The 6,909-nt window shown below is 32.1% G+C and overlaps 1 non-coding gene across 1 annotated transcript; it reads right to left on the minus strand.

Moving 5' to 3' along the window:
• Positions 4,715-4,786, minus strand: TRNAQ-UUG. Its single transcript has one exon. It is a non-coding gene; the product is annotated as a tRNA-Gln (tRNA).

Consider the following 6,909-nt stretch of genomic DNA (forward strand, 5'->3'; position numbering starts at 1 on the left):
GTGGAGAGGATTGATATATATATGGATTTGGGATGATGGATGGATGCATTATGGGGGTGTATATATAGTGAGGATGGGGAGGTGGAGGGTGCACTGCATGCAGATAGTCCTAGCTATCTGTCTCTTGTTGTCTCAAGGCGTGCTAGCTAGGCAAATACACGTACGTAAAGGTATGCTTGTAGTTTACTGCTAGAATTGTAGGATTTGGAAAAGCATTAATTACTAGATTAATTGTGGGTGTAGGTGTGGGACAGCGCAACAGGCAAGCTCTGAAACTGTAAGGCGGCTCGGGCTGGCTATATCAATATGCATTTGTGTCTGTATATCAGCTATTACTTATACAAGAGCCTGGTTGGGTTGGATGCTAATATTTTAAATAAATATTATTTAAGATTGGTGGAGGTGGGGTTTTAATTGTATTCTAGCTACTGCTACTATATATGTATAGCTTAGTACGTTGAGAAGGCAAATTAAGTATAATTAATTATGTGTATGTAGAGACGGCTGGTGCATGTCCTCCTTGTCGGGTTTTAATCAATATATATAGATAGATAGTGCGCACGTACATTAATTGATTTCATTCTTAACTAGTCCCACGAATCTGCAATGCAGCCATCATAATGTGTTCCAACGGTCATAACTTATGTAATTAGATATTAATGCTTGCTCTCCCAACTGCTTTTAATGCCCGGTAGACATACGCCTATATACATATATATATATATATATGTTAGACATTATAAGTTATAATTTCATATATGTTTTGTGATTATATATAAGTAATTATTTTCTCTCCTTAATTTCAACAACCGTGTGCTACCTCACTGTTGATCTTTTTCTTGCTCGGGTGCTTACGGTCAGCTATTACATATGTTTATTTATAATTTAAACAATTACGCATCACCAACTAAAATGAAATATATTAGTTTCAAATCTATAAAAAAAGGGTCAATTTGCGCTATGCTGCCGATTCATTGTCTTGCTTGTCCGTTTTATTTTGTATTAGTTAAGTAATTTTGACATATACTTAATATATATGTTGATAATATCATATAATTAAGTAACTTTGTCCCTCCCTCATGGTCAACGTAACCAAACTAAAAAATAAAAGAAAAAGAAAATTCCAACCTTAAATAACTTTTTCTCTTAATCACATAGCAATCTCTGTTATTATATTGTACATGACATCACTTTTCTAAAGATATGGGGAAAAACATTCAAATTAGCAGAGAGATGACGCGATAGGTCACAGAATCCTTGGTTGTTATGATGGTGGTGGATTCTGCAGACCATAATAAAATTTCTTATATTAACTGCCAATACTAGAACAACAATATAAGGACAAATTTATAGTATATAGCAATTTAATGTACGTACAGGAGCCAGCACTGATGTATATATATATGTATGTATGTATTATGTTTGTAGATGGCATGCAAATTTCTGGGCTGATCTTGTCATTCCTAGCCCTCAATTTATTAAAAATATAAATTGGTTTTAACCACCCCCTCCTCAATCTCGTGGAGAGAGTTACTTAGAGTTTATATAATTAGGTAGATGTAGTAGATGCATATATAGCCACGCCTTGCTACTATACTTCAATTAATGTTTCGTCCACATTTTGTGCTCTATTCCCACCATAAAGTATGACCTAAGTTTTAAATTAATGTTTGAAATAATTAAGTGAAATTGAACTACTAAAATGATGTTGCCGATTAGCTTTCAATTTGTGGGAATTTAATTTCCTACACCAGAACCAGATGAAGATGAATCGGACCTCTCCTTAATACATCATCAATACGCCACGGATATATATAGATATTATTAATAATGCCCATGACCTCACCACACATCAAATATTTGCACCTACGCCCTACCTAAAACAATTACTCCATTAATTAATAGGCATTAGTTTTAAATAAGAATTTAAAATTTGATACATATATATATATATATACAAATTATTATTTCTGGAGTAGTACTTCTAAAATATATATATGAATGGTGTTAAATAAATTGTTAATTTAGATGAGAGGATATTTGAAAAACAAATTTCGAATTTTATGAAATCAAACGAATGATCTTAAAAAATATATATATTATTAAGATGCACGTGGCAGAAATTAATAGATGACGTTTTGTGTTTATTCGGTAAAAGAAGATGAGCTTGCAAAGCAAAATCTCACTTCATGTAGTGAAAACAAATATAAGATAATATAATTATATATAGGAAGGAAGGGAAACACAAATTAAAACAACTCGATATGAGAGGGATTAATTTCATAACCGATAACTGCACTTTCGTCCACCTAAAGTGGTGACAAAGGTGGCAGTTCCTAGCTAGGTGCAAAAGTGGTTGCGCCTGCACTGAGTCAGCGGCGGCAGGGTATGAGTCAGGCGGCGAAAATAGTACAGGCGCGGCGAACCCGGCGAATCTATTGCCCTTCCCCCAAGGAAATTTCTGTAACTTTATTGTCCCCCCACACTTTTCACGTTTTAGCTCGTTTTACCCCTCTGTTACTCCATCCACTGCACCGAGCAAGCATGCATCTATTTCTGTCTTTGGTTGACCGAATTAAGGAACTCATGTTTTTATTTGATTCCCAATGATCGTGCAAAAAGCGCACTTATGAAATAAATAATGCAAGTAAAAGTGTGGTGTTTGATTTGTTTGGGGTGGAAAGTGTTGAAATAAGTATTAAAAACTAAAAATGTTTAAATGAATGAAAAAATAGTGTTATTGTTTGATTTTGTGTACAATAAAAAAATATTATAAAAAAAAGCGGGACTTGTAACGGCTATATGGATGTTCCAATTGAAATGACAGTTCTAACAGTTTTATAACAGATTGAACATGCTGACATTATTGAGGGGGTGATAAAAATATATTTATTTTGTAATGGCCACAATCGTTACTATCGCCATTACAAATATGTGGTGTGCATAAAACCATTAAAATTTATTGGTTGTTACTAATTTGCTATGATCTTTGTAACAGCTAGGTTTTTCTGTAACGATTTTTAGGTAAAATAAGGAGTAGTTACAATGACAATGGGAAAAGGCGCAAGAAAAATATACAAAAATGCGGTATTACAAAAACCATGACAATTGGCATTGCTTTTTATTATAGACTGTTATAAAAGCCGCTACAAAATAACAGAATATGAAGAGTTTCAGAAGCCGATACAAAATGATTTAAACAATGGTCGTTCCAAATGGAGGCGGGAAATGGTATTTATAACGGCCGAATTGTATATAACCGTGACAAACGCTATTACAAGTTAATATTTTCGAAATCAAAATTAAAAGAATGGGGGAATTCTAAATTCGATTGGCCGTTATAAACATTGTAACAAAGGCCGTTACACATATAAATTACACAGGCCGTTTCAAAAGCAATCACAAAAAATAAGTCATTTCAAAAATTCAAATTGGAAAATACAATATATTTCCATCCGATCACACGATTCATACCAAATTTAAATGTATACAAGAACAACAGTGTGATTTTAAATCACATGACCTGAAAATACATCGATTTGAATGATTATTATTACGTTCTAGGAATGATATATCGAAATCCGTATACCCAATAAGGCTACAACTTGGTCAAATGGATCCTTTTATAAGTGTGATCATATATGACGGTTGGATCTTAATTTTGACAATTCGATTAACCCATACAGTTCAATGCTATAAGATGATAGTTGCATCAATATAATATTAACATTTACGAATATAATTTATTGCAAATTGCATACATGTATGAATGTCATTTTTTTTTATTTTTTTAATATATTTCAATTATATTATTCCAGTACAATGATACGTTTCCACAACATTAAATCGTCGAAAACGGAATTTTTTTTTAATAATAATTTTTAATACAGTTAATTAATTAATTGTAATAGCTTTTGTAACGAAATTTATCAAAACGACGTCGTACCCGTATTTTGTAATCTCAAATGTAACGGAGTTTTAAACGATTACATTAAATTATATATTTTGTAACGACTTCTATAATAACTTTTCAAATTTTGTAACTCCCTTTCGCACGACTATCCCAAATTTATATATTTCAAATTTTGTAATTCCCTTTGGCACAGCCATTCCAAAATTATATATATACAACACTTATAGATTTTTTTTCCTTCCTTTTCTTCCCTTTTTTTCTCCTCTCCCTACCGCCGCCTACCCACCCCCTTGCCCCACTGCCGCCCCATCGCCCCTCTCTCTCTCTCTCGCTCCCTTCCGCCGTCCCCACCACCATTTTCGGCCGCCCCTACCAGGTAAGTTTTTTATTGTTTTAAATTTTATGTAATTTTTTTTCTTGAATGTTTTAAATGTATGTAATATGTTTTAGAAATTTTAGGAAAATATAAATTATATAAAATTTTTAGAAATTTAAGGACTACAATTCAATTTTTAGAAAAATTATTCACTAAATCAAAGATTAAAGTGAATGCCCTTGAACAACTTTTTCTGATAAATTCGGTCTTTTCCAAAATATTAGCTTTCTGATAATTGTTCAGCAAAAATCACATTTCACAAAATTTGCTACACAGAGAGAAACAACCTGCAGAATATGTAAATCATCATCTTCAAAGATTGAGGTCAATGATGCAAGATATGAAGCCCCCCATACACAACACAACACACAGATTACGTGACCCTCCATCGTAGTCCACAAAAACGAGAACTACAAAGATTATGAAGGTCCTACCGGGAGTCGAACCCAGGTCGCTGGATTCAAAGTCCAGAGTGCTAACCACTACACCATAGAACCTGGATGAGAGGTTACGGATCCCATCCTTTTTAACGATAATTTTGATGTTCTTTTGATTTAATTTTTTACTTGTTATTGTCTATAAGTGTTTCTCATCTTATACCACATATATATATAAAAAAAAAAATTATATTTTCACCCACAGAACGATTTTTTACATCAGAACATCAATTTTTTTAAATTACTAAAAATGTCTTTATACATTCTCAACCACCTCTACTCAAAATTTTCTTCTCATCTATATGATCTATTCTATATCTATACTAATATGAATATTTCACTCACACCAATTTTTTTTTGTATTTGTAATATTCCTAAATTAATTTTATTTATTTATTTTTAAATATGATGTGCCGATTTATATATTTTATTTAAATTAAAATATATTTTAAAAAGTAAATAATTATTTATTATATGCACCTAAAAATAACGTGTCATGACGACTAGTGTTTCAATATATTTTCAAGTGAAAATTTGTAATTTATAAATCAGTTTGAATCCAAAGGAAGCCTAAGGTGCAGTATATATATGCACGTAACCGTTTTATGACTTGCTTAGATAAAGGCGAATTTATGGACCCTGCTTGCACGTAATTGAGAGTCTTGCTAACTTCCACTCGTCCCGCTTTCTATCCGCTGCCTCCGGCTCCCACACATTCCTATTCAACTATGTGTGAATATTTATTATTTTACTTTAATGAGTTTATTATTTCATTGTATAATTTTATTTTTTACTGAAAAATATATTAATGTCTTATTGAAAAAATGATGAAATAATATAATTATCAATTTTATAAAAAGTAAACAAATAAATTGTATTTCATACAATATTACACAAAAATAACCGTTCTTCATACATCATCGCTTGACTTTTAATTCCAGGAGCTACCTAGTGCTCTTTTAACAATTTTGCTTTGGACCAAAACGGAATGAAGATTGTAATGATAATTATTTAGAGTGTTATATTTTTTTCCTTGTTTGAGATTAAGATTAATTCATCATGATTTATATAATTAGTAGTATATTTCACTCTGCGTGCACCAATTATTGCCTCTGCCAAAGTCTGATCTCAGCTGGAGGCACTTCTTTTTTTCGGTTATATGTTCGTGGTAATACGAGAGAACAAATGGACACCCTCCCACCACACACACACATGTACACACACTCTAATTGAGGTCATCATGCATGTCTTGCCAGGATAGTTTTATTAACTTTTTGGACAACTGAAAATTATTTAGTAGTACAAGTTTTGAGGAAAATGATGTAGCCACCTGTTGGAGAGTCCATGAGAGGGGTTCCACCAGCTGATCGTTAATCAGCATACTCATAATTTACATTCCAATCATTCCCCCGTGGATTTTGACAGTCAATTTTAATCATGCAATCGACCTTATCATCATCATCACAATTATTTGCTTGACACAGACAATGGCAATCATCATATTGAATTCCATCCATCATTTGTCAATCGCGAAATATTCCATTCGCGTAGGTGTACTTACGTAGTGCTGCAAAATTTTTAGCACAGCGCCCACCACTCTATAATTAATTAATCTCAGCTCATAATCATGAAGTACACAGACGGTGACAACAAACACACTCATAAATGCCCCCGCAAACACACATACACACATATATTGGGTAGACAAAACTGTAAGATAATTACAAAGTTAGAATGAATAATACTACGATACAATAAAGTATACGTTGATCAAATTATACACCCCATCAATATATGTATCTTTAAATTAGAATGGTTTACATACAACAACCACATCAATTATGCATGGAATCTAATTTATTTCATTTTTTGGTATAAGAATTTGACATCCCGTATAAATACACCATGTTATGGAAATTTAAGAAAAGAATTAGATGAAAAAATTAATTAAACCAAACGAAGTGCTTGCAAGCTATATATATACAGTAGAAAAAAAAATGACTATTGATTACAATTTTAATAATTATGAACTAAATATCATGATACAAAAATATAGACATACAATTTTAATAATTATGAACTAAATATCATCGGTGTCAATAGACTGGAGCAATCTTTAATTAGGAGCTAGGATAGTTGGAGCATGAATCCATATTAAAATGACACCAAATCCTGCACTTGGA

The sequence above is a fragment of the Sesamum indicum genome, linkage group LG2 (genome assembly GCF_000512975.1).
Source record: "Sesamum indicum cultivar Zhongzhi No. 13 linkage group LG2, S_indicum_v1.0, whole genome shotgun sequence".
Classification (NCBI taxonomy): domain Eukaryota; kingdom Viridiplantae; phylum Streptophyta; class Magnoliopsida; order Lamiales; family Pedaliaceae; genus Sesamum; species Sesamum indicum.